The sequence below is a fragment of the Somniosus microcephalus genome, chromosome 7 (genome assembly GCF_052327205.1).
Source record: "Somniosus microcephalus isolate GS21.2 chromosome 7, FLI_Smic_1.0, whole genome shotgun sequence".
NCBI classification, from domain to species: Eukaryota; Metazoa; Chordata; class Chondrichthyes; order Squaliformes; family Somniosidae; genus Somniosus; species Somniosus microcephalus.
This window is the reverse complement of record NC_140993.1, coordinates 71,343,092-71,358,432: the sequence shown is the minus strand read 5'-3', so window position 1 is coordinate 71,358,432 and position 15,341 is coordinate 71,343,092. Positions and strand designations below refer to the sequence as shown.

At 43.4% G+C, this 15,341-nt stretch overlaps 1 protein-coding gene across 1 annotated transcript in view; it reads left to right on the top strand.

Annotated features, from left to right (window-relative positions):
• The window catches only part of LOC147114713 (KAT8 regulatory NSL complex subunit 1-like), a 235,055-nt gene that overhangs the window by 117,160 nt on the left and 102,554 nt on the right, over positions 1-15,341 (top strand). The gene's annotated exons all lie outside the window — the stretch shown is intronic.

Below are 15,341 nucleotides of genomic sequence, written 5' to 3'. Positions count from 1 at the left end.
TTCCTATCTCTGTAATCTCCTTCAGCCCCCACAACCCCCCCCAAGATATCTGTGCTCCTCTAGTTCTGCCCCCTTGAGGATCCCTGATTATAATCGCTCAACCTTTGGTGGCCGTGCCTTCTGTTGCCTAGGCCCTAAGCTCTGGATTTCCCTGCCTAAACCTCTTCACCTCTCTACCTCTCTTTCCTCCTTTTAAGAATCTCCTTAAAACCTACCTCTTTGACCAAGCTTTTGGTCACCTGCCTTAATTTATCTTTGTGGATCGGTGTCAAATTTTTTGTCTTAAAATACTCCTGTGCAGCGCCTCGGGATGTTTTACTCCGTTAAAGATACAAGTTGTTGTTGTTATGGACAACGACCTCTGGTTGTTCACCCTCCTTCAGTGTCCTGCAGCTGCTCAGTGACATCCTCGACTCTGGCACCAGGGAGACAACATACCATCCTGGAGTCACGCCTGCATCCACAGAAATGTCTGTCTCTTCCCCTAACTAATGAATCTGCTATCACTATTGCTCTTCCACTCTTCTTCTCCTCCCCCCCCCCCACTGTGCAGCTGAGCCTGCCGTGGTGCCTTGGCTCTGGCTGCTCTCCCCAGAGGAACCATCACCCCCACCCCCACCCCCACCAGTTTCCAGAACTGTGAACGGTTAGTGAGCGAGATGCGCTCTGGGGATTCCTGCCCTACCTGCCTGGTCCTCCTCCTCTGTCTGGTGGTCACCCATTCCTTCTCTGCCTGCACATTCTGAGGCTGCGGGGTGACCACTTCTAGAAACGTACTTTCCAAGTATTTCTCAGCCTCGCGGATGCAATGTAGTGACTCCAGCTGTCGCTCAAGCTCCGAAACCCGGAGCTCGAGTTGCTGTAGCTGGCGACACTTCCTGCCTACATGGTTGTCCAGGCAGCAAAAAGCGTCCAGGACTTCCCACATGGCACAGCATATGCAAATCACGGGACTGAGCTGCCTTGCTATACAGGTAGACTATCCTTTATCCGAAAACCTTGGGACCAGCCGTGTTTCGGTTTTTGGAAAATTTCAGATTTCGGAAAGTATTTTATAAGACTGGGAAATTTGTCGGGGGTGGGGGTCGGCGGGGGTCGGGGTCGTGCGCACGACTTACGCTGAACGAAAACACTTTCGGTTTTCAGAGGATTTCGGTTTTCGGAAGTGCGGATAAAGGATACACTATCCCTTATCCGAAAGGGTGGGGGTCGGCGGGGGGGGGGGAGAAAAGAATATCGGACAGGCCGCTGCAGCTATCGGACGGGCCGCTGTATTGTTGGGTTCACTCTCCCGGTATACCTCCTTCACACTGCCCGGCTCGGCCTGCAATCTCCTACCCAGGAGGGAACTCAGTGACACTCTGCCCTGCTCAGCGTAAGTCGTGCGCCACTCTGGTCATGTCGTGCGCACGACCTACGCTGAACGAAAAAACCTTCGGTTTTTAGAGGGTTTCGGTTTTCGGAAGTTCGGATAAAGGGTAGTCTACCTGTACTTCTATTAGTTGAACTAGTTAAGCTGCAAATGTAATACAGTATGTTATAGTTTCCCGCTCCTAGTATAAACCACTGTCTTAGTTTAGAGAAAAAAAACCTTAATTCTCCCCAACCAATCACTTACCTGCTGTGCTGTGATGTCACACCTTGATATTTTTGGAAATCGGGGAAGGTTTGGCTGCCTCTGATTAGGTCCGCGCTGTTCCCCCATACTCTCCTTTCTGAATGATGGATTCTTGATTTCATAAAGGCACTGGGAGAGGGTCACACTAAGTTAGATAAAACTGAATAGGCACACACACAACACCCAAACGACCGATGCTGATTAATGTTACCAATCCTTCTTTTATATTTCTCCTCCTTTCTCCACCTGTAGTCGTTTTCCTCTTCTGTCCCACCACACGGTCATTCAAAAAGGGATGCAGTATTGGTTTGTTTTACAAATGGATGCTCCTCGTTTTCCATATCCCCCCTCGGCTTGTAGTAATTGGCAGCTGTTCATGTTGTGGTACATTTGATTTCATCACTGCACCTCCCATCTTCTGAAATCATTCCATTCAAGTGTGTTGTTCAACTTGCTCCGATTATGTAAAACTTTTGGTATAGCCTGTTAGGAGTGAAACATGATGCTTTAAGGTAGATGATGAACCAAGATTGTAACTGGCACAAATGACTTAACCTGAGAAGTTCTAGGCATTTATATGTTCTGGAGGCTTTTAGAAATATCACTGAATGAAATGAGCTGAGCAAAACAAATTGGTAAGCTCACTCAGATGGTTCAGACATGTAAGTGGAATGAGTAACAAATTAGCCAAGACTCTCATTCTGTTGTGAATCCTAAACAATTCTACTCCTTGGTTCGTTATTCACTGGTAATGCACCATGATGTAAAGCAAACTCAAACATGTCTAAATAATGAGCACTATAGAAATGACAGTTGTACAAGGAATTAGATGTAAGCGAGTAAACCTGGTTAGATTGGATTAAGGATAGTATCTAGGCCAAGCAGCTTAGTTTAATGGAAGCAGTACACCTAATAAGTGATGGAAATGGTTGGTGCAGTTGTATTCATTCGTGACTCACCCACTGATCTGATAGCACAAGCATGCAGTTTCATCAGCTGCTTCTTTTCTGAAAGCAGATGGAAGTGGAAATATTTTTTTTTATTGAATGCCCATGAGTTTTTTTATTTCTCTCCCATTTTTATTTTCAAAGAACAAATAAGAAAATTCTGAAAATGTGACATACCAGGTTCAGTCAGTTTACATGGACTTTCATTGCATTAATATCTCACTTCTGCATTGATGTGTTGCCAAGGCTGTATGTGCTTGAGTTTAATTTTACATGAGCAGCTTGTTGACTATGACTGCCTGGGGTGGAAAGTGGATTGGAATGTCAGTATGCTCTCTTAGTTCAAGCACCCTTGGATAGAAACATAGAAGATAGGAGCAGGAGTAGGCCATTCGGCCCCTCGAGCCTGCTCCGCCATTTAATGAGATCATGGCTGATCATCCAAATTCAGTACCCTGTCCCTGCCTTCTCCCCATATCCCTTGATCCCTTTAGCCTTAAGAAATATATCTAACTCCTTCTTGAATATATTTAATGAATTGGCCTCCACTGCTTTCTGTGGTAGAGAATTCCACAGGTTCACCACACTCTGGGTGAAGAAATTCCTCCTCATCTCTGTCCTAAATGGCTTACCCCTTATCTTTAGACTGTTACCCCTGGTTCTGGACTCCCCTGCCACCGGGAACATCCTTCCTGCATTTAGTCTGTCTATTCTGGTTAGAATTTTATAAGTTTCAATGAGATCCCCTCTCGTTCTTCTAAACTTCAGCGAGTATAAGCCCAATCGACCCAATCTTAATAATAATAATTTCAACTTTATTGTCATTGCACAAGTACATGAACAACGAAATGTGATCTTGCAAGCTCCCATGACTGGGAGAAGCAAAGCCGCTGCGTCGGTGCGCGCCGCCATTCCATTTCCACCATTCCTCCTGTCCGACAATCTTCAGCCCAACGCCCGGGCCTGCTCACCAGCCGCTCCTCCTTCCGTGACCTTCTCACCAACCGCCCCTCCTCGGGGCTCCTTCCATGACCTTCTGCACCTGGTCTTCCCTGATGGTCACCCCTCCAGGTACTAACCAGGCCTGGCTCTGCTTAGCTTCCAAGCCTTGCCAGTGACCCTCATACGTCATTCCTGCCATCCCAGGTATCAGTCTGGTGAATCTTCGCTGCACTCCCTCCATGGCAACAACACCCTTCCTCAGATAAGGTGACCAAAACTGCACACAATACTCGAGGTGTGGTTTCACCAAGGCCCTGTACAACTGCAGCAAGACATCCTTGTTCCTGTACTCGAATCCTCTCGCTACAAAGGCCAACATACCTTCAGCGACTGGTGCACTTCCCCTCCTCCCAATCTGTTGCCGATCAGATAACCTGCCTTCCTGTTTTTGCCACCAAAGTGGATAACCTCGCATTTATCCACATTATACTGCATCTGCCCAATCACCCAACCTGTCCAAATCATACTGGAGTTTCTCTGCATCCTCCTCACAGCACACACGCCCACCCAGCTTTGTGTCGTCTGCAAACTTGGAGATATTACATCTAGTTCCCTCGTCTAGATCATTAATGTATATTGTGAATAGCTGGGGTCCAAGCACCGATCCCTGCGGTACCCCACTAGTCACTGCCTGCCACTCGGAAAAAGAGCCGTTTATTCCAACTCTTTGATTCCTGTCTGCCAACCAATTCTCTATCCAAGTCAGTACCTTGCCCACAATCCCATGTGCTTTAACTTTACACGCTAATCTCTTATACGGGACCTTATCGAAAGCCTTCTGAAAGTCCAAATACACCACATCCACTGGTTCTCCCTTATCTATTCTACCAGTTACATACTCAAAAAAAATTCCAGTAGATTATTCAAGCACGATTTACCCTTTGTAAATCTATGTTGACTTTGTCCGATCCTGTCGCTGTTTTCCAAGTGCTCTGCTATTACATCTTTTATAATGGACTCTAGAATTTTGCCCACTACCGATGTCAGGCTTACTGGTCTATAATTCCCCGTTTTCTCTCTACCACCTTTTTTAAATAGTGGGGTTACATTAGCTACCCTCCAATCCATGGGAACTGTTCCAGAGTTTATAGAATTTTGGAAGATGACCAGCAATGCATTTACTATTTCTAGGGCCACTTCCTTAAGTACCCTAGGATGTAGATTATCAGGCCCTGGGGATTTATCGGCCTTCAATCCTGTCAATTTCCCCAACACCATTTCCCTACAAATACTGACTTCATTCAGTTCCTCCCTCTCATTAGACCCTATGTTTCCCGACATCTCTGGGAGGTTATTTTTGTCGTCCTTTGTGAAGACAGAACCAAAGTATGTATTTAATTGGTCTGCCATTTCTTTGTTCCCCATTATAAATTCCCCTGATTCTGACTGCAAGGGACCTACGCTTGACTTCACCAATCTTTTTCTCTTCACATATCTATAGAAGCTTTTACAGTCAGTTTTTATGTTTCCTGCAAGCTTACTCTGATACTCTGTTTCTCCCCCTTAAGTAATCCCTTTGTCCTCCTTTGCTGAATCCTAAACTGCTCCCAATCCTCAGGTTTGCTGCTTTTTCTGGCCAATTTATATGTCCTCTCCTTGGATCTTATGCTATCCCTAATTTCCCTTGTTAGCCACGGTTGAGTAACCTTTTTTGTTTTATTTTTATGCCAAACAGGGATGAACAAATTCTGTAGTTCATCCATGCAATCTTTAAATGTTTGCCATTGCCTATCCACCGTCAACCCTTTAAGTAACATCCCCCAATCCATCCTACCCAACTCGCGCCTCATACCATCATAGTTTCCTTTATTTAAATTCAGGACCCTAGTGTCTGAGTCAACTACTTCACTCTCCATCTTAATGAAGAATTCGATCATATTATGATCGCTCCGCCCCAAGGGGCCTCGCACAAGATTGCTAATTAATCCTTTCTCATTACATAATACCCAGTCTAAGATGGCCTGATCGCTAGTTGGTTCCTCGACATGCTGGCCCAGGAAACCATCCCGTATACACTCCAGGAATTCCTCCTCCACAGTATTGTTACTAATTTGGTTAGCCCAATCTATATGTTGATTAAAGTTACCCATGATAACTGCTGTACCCTTATTGCACGTGTCTCTAATTTCCCATTTAATGCCATCCCCAAGCTCCGCATTACTGTTTGGGGTCTGTATACCACTCCCACTAACGTTTTCTGCCCCTTGGTATTTCTCAGCTCTTCCACATCATCAGAGCTAACATCCTTCCTTACTATTGTGTTTATCTCCTCTTTAACCAGCAATGCTACCCCAGCTCCTTTCCTTTTTGCCTGTCTTTCCTGAATATTGAATACCCCTGGATGTCAGTTTCGGCTCAGTGACAGCACATTCATCTCTGGTCAGAGGGTTGTGGGTTCAAGGCCTACTCCAGAAACTTGAGCGCATAATTTAAGCTGACTTTTAGGTGCAGTACTTGGGGAATGCTGCACAGTTGAATAATAATTAATAATAATAATTCAACTTTATTGTCATTGTACAATGCACAAGTACATGAACAACGAAATGTGATCTTGCAAGCTCCCATGAGTCCAGTACAAATAACATTAACATTAAACGTAAATAGCACCGTCCTGGGAGAAGCAAAGCCGCTGCGTCTGTGCGCGCCGCCATTCCATTTCCACCATTCCTCCTGTCCGACAATCTTCAGCCCAACGCCCGGGCCTGCTCACCAACCGCCCCTCCTCGGGGCTCCTTCCGTGACCTTCTGCACCTGGTCTTCCCTGATGGTCACCCCTCCAGGTACTAACCAGGCCTGGCTCTGCTTAGCTTCCAAGCCTTGCCAGTGACCCTGTCCCTAGTCCCAGGAACAGGGCTGGTGTCGTCTTTTGAATGCGACATTAACGTAAGGTTCCATCTGCCATCAGGTGGATGTAAAAGATCCTATGGCACTATTGTGAGAAGAGCAGATGAGTTCTCCTGGTGCCCTGGTCAACATTTATCTCTCTTAAAACATCACTAAAACAGATTATCTGGTCCTTTACCTCATAGTTGTTTGAGACCTTGCTGAGTGTAAATTGGCTGCCACATTTTCCGACATTACAACAGATTATACTTCACAAGGTAATTTACTGGCTGTGAAGCATTTGGGGCATCCTGAGGTTGTGAAAGGCAATAAATAAATGCAAGTTCGTTCTTTATTATTAATTTTTTTGACAAGATGCTGTTCTCGCACTGGTGGACTTCTCTTTTATGGAAGATGTAGACCAAATATATCTTCCAAGTTTCTAATATTTCCCTAATTGCAGGTTCTTCTGTTTGTTTTGAAAGACAAACAGTAAATTTACTTTTCATGCGTATGATGTAAGGGAGAACGAATCTTGCATTGAGTTACAGATGAAAATTTTGGAATATATATTTTTCTTTGGAAAAAGCCAAGCTCCTATTATAATTAATTTATGTCTTGAAAAGAAAAGACTTGCATTTATATAGCGCCTTTCACAAGCTCAGGATGTCCCTAAGCACTTTACAGGCAATTACATATTTTTGAAGTGTAGTCACTGTTGAAATGTAGGAAACCCGGCAGCTAGTTTGCGCACAGCAAGGTCCCACAAACAGAAATGCGATTACGATCAGATAATCTGTTTTAGTAATTTTGGGTGAGAGATAAATATTAGTCAGGACATAAGGGAGAACTCCCCAGCTCCTTTACTTCTAAAGATCTGTCCTGAAATTCCTAAAAGCAGATGGGTGCCGTTCACCTCATTCTAATTATCTTCCCTACCACTGCCAGCATCATTCCAGAACAGGTTCAGAGGCCTGAAGGGAAAATGCTGAATGCGCTCGTGAGCATTTTCCCAATCTCTGTCTTTCCAGCTTTCTCTGCTCTTTTTTTGGAGGTGCCAATACTTGCTGAGGTCCAGTTTCACATGCAGTGCCCCAAAATAACCCATTTTTAAAGTGGGAACCTATACAATCCAAGTCAATGGGCTCCATCATTGCAGGTAAATTCTAGCCTCTGTTGTTCAGCATCTACACAATTGTGCTTTCACGCTCTGTAGCCTAAGGACACTCAGTTCAATTGTCGCACCCCAATTGCTTCCCTGGTTGTGATCACTTAACTCAGCACAAATTGGGAATTGAACCTGGCACCTTTTGGCTTGTACAACTCTTTTATCATTTACCCACAAAGCCATCGTGGGCATTCCTTTTTTAAATTCGTAGTTTCATTTATGTGCGGCATTAAAGGAAACTGCCACATTAGAGCAATCAATTTAGAGAAACCCATACGTCATTTTCACCCCAATCTGCTGGTGAATGAAACCATCTCTGATGTAAAATAGTTAATTTTTTGAGCTGTCACACGCACGTACTGTAGTACAATTTGAAAAAAAATAACGACACATATTCCACACTCGAAGTTTGAATCAGAAGTTAGGGCACCATCTCAGAAAGGGAGTGGTTGGAAAGTAGCAGAATATTACTGTTCACCATCCATTTTGATCAAGTATATTTTAGGCTTGGACCAGTTAAAATAGGTACCAGATGAATTCGTTCTCTTTCAAAAAACCTTTTGGATTTGAGGATTTTGAGCACTGTTCTGAAAGTACTCGGGTTCCATTCACAGATGAGCCAAGTAAGATCCTGTTCTCACCTGAAGGCCACACAATCACTTTCCAGCAGGAGTCACTGGATGTCGATCAGGAGTGGTTACTCTGGATAATTTAGCCTCCCTAACCCAGGGGTTTTGAGGCCATTTATAACATCACAACTGCCACCCTGGTTGAATTCCGTTCAATTACCATAGACTGAGAATTGAACTTGGGGACAGGACTCCACAAAGGCTGAAAAAAGAAAGCAATGTACATTTATATAGCACCTTGTCACATCTCAAACAGCTTAAAGCACTTCATGTGCCGTTAGTTACTTTGAAGTGCACTCACTGTTATGTAGGCATACAGCAAACAGTAATGAGCTGAATGACCAGTTAATTTGTGTTCTTGGTGATGTTGTTTGAGGGAGGAATGTTGGCTCTTCAAATAGTAGCATGAGCTCTTGAACGTTTACCTGCACCACTGAAACAGGCAGACAGGGTCTTGGTTTAATGTCTCAACCAAAGAGCAGTGATGCTGCAGCACTCCCTCACTGGTGCAGAGCAGTGTCAACCTACATTGAATGCACAAGTCCTGGAGTAGGGCTGAAACTCTCAACTTTGAGACTCTGAGGTACCAACTGACCCAACCTGACACTTAACCACTTATGAGGTTTTGGTGCGAAATAGGACCTTGCTGAACTGCCCACTATTCGTGTGAATCTTGGTAGGCTCACTACACAGGCATCACAACCAAATTTGTTCCATTCTTTACCCAACATACTCGTAGGAACATAGGATTTGCTAGACGAATAAAGACTAAGGTCCATCGAGTTCACTTTCTACCATCCTGGTAGTCGCATGATACAATGATGATGAAGTTGGCAATCAGTCTCAATTAGTCTACAACAGACCCAGACATAAGCAGAGGAAACCCCCAGTGTCAGCTGTGGCTCAATGGTAGCATTCACCTGGAGTCCCACTCCAGAGACTTGAGCACAAAAGCTTGGCTAACACTTCAATACAGCACTGCGGGAGATGCTGTCCTTCTCATAAGACATTAATCTGAAGCCCTGTCTGCCCCCTCGGATGTAAAAGATCCCATGACACTATTTTGGAGAAGAGCAGGGGATTCTCCCTGCAGATTAGTTTTGAATTTACCCCCCTTCACGTGCTGGCAGTGTCCTTTGGTTTTACTGTTCTGGACAAGATGGAACAGCTTATTGTGGTCTACATTATCTCGTCCCTTTAGACTCCTAAAAATATAATCGTTCACCTCTCAACCTCCTCATTTCCAATGAGAATATGCCCAATTTATATAATTGCTCCTCATAATCCAATCACTCCATCATTTTGGTGGTTCTCTTTTGTATCCTTTCAAGAGCAGCACTCTCCTTTGTGTACTGCAGCAACCTAAACTATGCACAGTATTCTAAGTGCGGTCGCACCAATGATTTAAAGTGGCAGATTACTTCAGTATTTAGGCTCAGCTAATACATTTTTTTGATACATGTCAACATCTGATTTGCTTTACTCACTGCCACTGAGCGTTGTTGCAATAGCTTCAGTTTATTGTCAATAAGAACCCCTGGATGTGTCTCATTTTCCATGCATATTATTTTCATGCTATTTAAGTAATACAGGAAACTCTCTGGTATACGGGACCGGGATGGTGCCGGTTGATTAAAAATTCCGGATGACAGAGAGGGTTATCTACCAAGGCTATTTTTAACAAACAAAGAGTCAGACTCCTGTTATTGAGGTGTTCGGACTTCTGACAGTGCCAAGAAGCCGAGTAGTGGCAGTTTGGAGAACTACCCCCACTGACGAACTCAGCCACCGCGGGAGACTCGGACTCGGCAACATTTCTGGTTATTGAGGTGTTTTTCGGAATATGAATTCTGCCGGTTAAGCAAGATTTCCGGATATTTAGGTGCCGGTTAGAAGAGAGTTTCCTGTAGTTCCTTCCTGGATTATATGTCCCCATGTGGAGCACTTTGCATTTCTCTAGAATGAAGATGGCTTGTAAGGCCAACGAATGAGTGACGGTTCCGACCATAGCCCATGCACAGGAGCTGTTTATTTTAGTGACTGACTTGGCAAGTGTTGTATTCTGCTTTCTTTGGCCAGGGTTTTCTGCTTGTAGTTAACCAACACATGATTTCTTCTCTTTCCCACCCCCAATTCATTTTAATAGACCAGAAAATTGTCGGCTGACGAGTGCATAAATAAAGAACCTTTGAGTCTTGGCACAATGCAGTGAGGTGGAATATGATAGTATATATTTTCGTGCAGCTTAACTTTTCATGTCACTATTGTCATAAATGCCTTTTCAGCTGTGTCGTGCTGTAACTGTCTCGCTCTTCTCTTGTAGAGTTTAATGTATGAAAAAATGAATCATGAATGTCCAGCTGTGATTTAATCAGCTGTTGTCATGGTGTTGGTAAGCTGCTGATTGAATCAGCGCCTCATAATTGACTGTCAGGCATTTTGTTGTCTTTTTCGTGTCTTTCTCTTTACTCATAACTCTAGTTTGTTTTCTAATCTGCTTCAGAAATGGACTTGAACCCTTTTTTTAAAAAATGAGTGGCTGCTACAGAACATAAAAATTCAGGATGTAACAGAGACTTTCAGTCTTTATTGTGGCGTATGAATTCTGTGCAGGGACAATACACTGTATTGACCCTGTATTTCCTCGTGTCATTGCTAGAAAGAAAGACTTGGATTTATATAGCGCCTTTCATAACCACCGGACATCCCAAAGCACTTTACAGCCAATGAAATACTTTTTGAAGTGTAGTCACTGTTGTAATGTAGGAAATGACACGAATCAACTGAGCGACCTGCGGGTGGCACTGTCCAGGGAGAGTATAAATACTCGGGCACGGGCCCAGCTTGCGCAGGACATTCTTAACGGGAACTAGTGAAGGACACAACTAGACCTCCATGTTGTAAAACAGTTGATTAAAGCTTTGTTTAATGCTTAGACCAAGTGCCTAGTAGTTTTCTTAAGCGGCAGCTAATTTGCCCACAGCAAGCTCCCACCAACAGTAATGTGATAATGACCAGATAATCTATTTTAGTGATGTTGATTGAGGACACCGGGGATAACTCCCCTGCTCCTTTTCAAAAATAGTGCCATGGCATCTTTTACGTTCACCTGAGAGCAGACGGGGCCTCGGTTTAACGTCTCATCCGAAAGACGGCACCTCCAACAGTGCAACACTCCCTCAGCAGTGCGCTGGAGTGTCAGTCTAGATTTTTGTGCTCCAGTCTCTGGATTGGGACTTGAACCCACAACCTTCTGACTCAAGAGGCGAGGGTGTTACCAACTGAGCCACTGGTTGACACAGTAGCCAAATGAGTACAGTGTTTGGACATTCCGAATTGCTTCTTTGTAATGATTTGCTCACCAAACTAGATTTAAAGGGGTACATGGGGCAATCCGCCATGCTTGTTACTTCAACTTTATAAAGTGCTAATCGATCATACATGTCACAGTTTCTATCTTTATTTTTATATTTCCATTATCATTTCTTAAGTGTACACATTTATAATGGAAACTGCGCACTGTAATTGCATCCTCCTGCCAGTGATGGTCCTCCCACACCACCGGTGGCAGGAGAGTGGAAATACAATGCAACAAGTTAACAGGCAGTTCTCATTATCAATGTGGACATAGAAGTTTATTATAGAAGAAGTTGACGAAAAGCCCTGAAGGCAGTGATGCATGCTGATGTATGGTTCCCCGTACCTTGCTTTTAAGGGTCAGCTTACACAATGATAGATGGGGGATTGTTTAACAATGACCATAATCGAGCCCGATTCTTTCCCCACCTGATAGTCACAGGTGAACACGTTCCAGTAGGAGTCAGTGTGGGAATTCTGTAGGAGTTTCTTTTCAATCTCCCCCTGCTGGAGGCAGTGAGGAAAGTTTTGTGGCTGATGGGCGAACTTGGCATAATTCAGGGATTTGACCTGTAACGTTTGTGGGTCTTTAAGGCTCGCAACTCCGCCAGGTTCAACTCGGTAGGGAGAACTTCCATAATTCTTCCTAACTTAAAACATATTTTTAATTTTTTCTTTTTTTCTTCAACTGGTGATCAGCACATCCCGTATAAAGAAAATAGTCCCCAAAAAAACAAGTTAACAAATTGTTGATTATGTAAATGCTTTTTTTTAAAGCACTGGTGCAGACTAAGAATCACGCCATTTCAAACAAAATGGACTGTGTTATCGGACTCCTGGAATTGTGAAGCCTTATAATCCAGCTCGGGTTTGAGGGGAAAAAAGGCAACAGAACCGAGGAAATAGTAAATCTGTCTGAGAATACATATGATGGTTGTCTTCAGATTAAGAAGTCTGGGAAGGGTCAGAAGCTACACAGATTTCATGCAGTAAGACAGTCTAATTATGATTTGACCTGCTTTGACGCAGTCTTGCGAGTTTTGACACTCATCTGCCCTGATTGATGATGGCTTGTTCCAGTGATATGTTCAGTTGTACTTCCAGCCCCATGTTATGCAGCTTCAGTATGATGGTTTCTGAGGAGGAGGTAATGTAAAGCTACCTTAGCTGTTTTCCAGAAGGACAGTATGAGTTATGACTAATAATACAAGTGAGAAATAAAATGCTGCATAGTTATTCCAACACAGGACTTCATTACTGGGCCATGGCTATCAGCATTGTGGTGATATGTACTGTGGTGTCTTATTCTCTGCATCATGCACTCAGGCACATTGTTACCATATAATTGATAAAATTCCAAGTTTGGCACCTCAGAATGGCGTAACTGTGGAGCTGGCATTGCATGGACTGGAGTGTATTACTCGGTAATGCATTGAGAGGTTGTGAAGATGATTGCAAAGCTCAAGCAGTTTATGAGTGCTATCTGAACCTATCTTTTACATACCTGGAACACACACTCCGGCCTCCCTTACTCTAGCTGTGTTTCAAGTAGAATGGGTTATTCTGTTCTTGACAGTTTTCTATTTGCCAGCAACAGATGTGATGTCATATATGGCTTTAGTTCTCTGCACATTTAGGTGATAGCATTCTATGGATTGTGCTGGGGCCAGGGTAGATGAGGAACTGACGCAGGCAGAGTTTTTATTTTTTTTAAACTGCCTGATTGAGCTCAAAGAGGAAGGTGCCAGCAAGGCCTTGAAGTAAGGTGAAGTAAAACTGAAGATCAAAGAGAGCAGCATCATTATGAAGCCAGTTAGAATATTTTGAAGTCAAGAATTTACCATATGTCTGAAGCTTGGGTATTGTGAGGGCTGTGGTGGGCATGAGTCACACACCAGTGGGATCAGTGTCTTTAGGAAAGGAGGAAGGAAAAGGTGAAAATGAATAATTGAACGCTAGTTTTTGAACCCTTTCCTCTCCCCCTTTCCACTATAATATGCAATGTTTTTCTGTGAGGGAAGGGCTCATAAATCAGCAGCTGCTACTGAGAATGTGTTTGCTGAGAGATCTGTTCACTAATTTTTCACTGATAAGGTTTGTAGCTCTAACTGTCCCCTATTTATAAATTCCTTGTTGCACTCAAAACACCCTGGAACGGTGATTGTCTTTTTCCAACGCTGTTGCAGTTGGATCTTTTGGCATCGATTGCAGAACATCTTTGAGAAAGGTTGTCAACTCTGAACTGTGAGTTACTCTAAAGCAGGAAAAGGTTTTTGAAGCCTGATTGCTGCAAAGCTTTTCCCAGGATTGTGAGCCATTTACTCAGTAGTGTCCGACCAAGAAAGGCTTTCTGTTGTTGGGGTGAAACTTGAGTTTGTGTGATGGGAGTTTCCAAAGACTAGTTGTTGCAGACTAAAGGTTGAGGATTTTACATAACCCTTCCAGTGGCCCAGTTCACAGAAGCAGCACCTGGTGTAGTTGTGAGCCATACAGCCCAGGAGGGCCTGGGCACAATTGCTTTTTTTGTGCTGAGTCTGTTAATCTCAACAGTTGATGCTTCAAAAGTCAGTTCAGAGCTCCTGGGCTAGAGAAGGAAGTGTCTGCTGATCCCTAATTGAAAGTGTGCATGTATGAACATCTGGAAGGACAGCTATGGGCTGGGTTGCGTTTTCAGAAGCCTGCAACTTCTTGTCGAGCCTGTTGAAAAATGAGCACAGTGTTGAAGGTTGCTGATGCTTATAGAATTACGTCCCAGAAAGAGTCAGCACCTACAGGAGAGTTGGGACAAAAATTGGGACACACAGCCACATAGAGCCTTGTGTTCACAGTTTGTGATTTTGCTAATATTCAGCATGATCAAAAAATAGCAAGTCACTGGCTTTGGGTCCTCTAACCCTGTCCTTTTGTCTAAAAAGAGTTACTGGTTTTTTTTTTAAAAAAGAGGGTCTAATGACGCAGTGGGTTAGGACACGCTCCTTTCACTTACCCCTTGAGAGAAATGGTGTTAATGGCCACCAATCATTTCAATTTCCTAATTTTCTTAGCTCTTCTGAAAGTTGTTTGACCTATGCTACAAATATAGTTGTCGTGGAGGTAGTACGCCTCTCATACCAATTGGCTATTATGCTTGGAGCCCCGAACAGGATTTTCAACTGCTGACAACATCACAACTGAGCCGGTTTCTCACCTGTTACTCTCTCTCACAAGACCACTTTCCATTTGATACCAGATGATTAGGAGGAACCCTGACTAATGAAATAGGTGCCTCACAAGAGATTTATGAGAGAAATTCAGGTGTGTGCTGTAAGAAGAAATGTAGCACTGTGGATAGTAAATTCAGGTGTACCCCAAGAGTTAAGAACTTCTGTTCTTGATATATGATGAATATTGGACTCGGGTATAGGGAAAACAATCTCGAAATTTGCTGACAACACCTAAGTGGGAGGTTCAGCAAACAGTGAGAAACACTGTAAAAGATTTTAAGAAGATGTAGATAAATTAGCAAAGTGGGCAGACAGGTAGCAGATGTAATTTAATGTATCTTAAGTGTGAGCTAATACAATTTGGGAGGAAAAGAAAACAAGGAATGGGAGTATATACTTGACAGGAAAACATGGAAGAGTTTGACTAAATTGAGACCTGTGTGTTCAAAGACATAATTCCATGAAAGAGCGAGTGTATAAAGCCATTAAAAAGGCCCAATAGAATTTTTGGGGTTTATAAATGGGGCATGAAGTAAAAAGGTAAACAAGTCATGATTTTATAGAAAGTATCACTTTGGTCACAGTTAAGAGTAG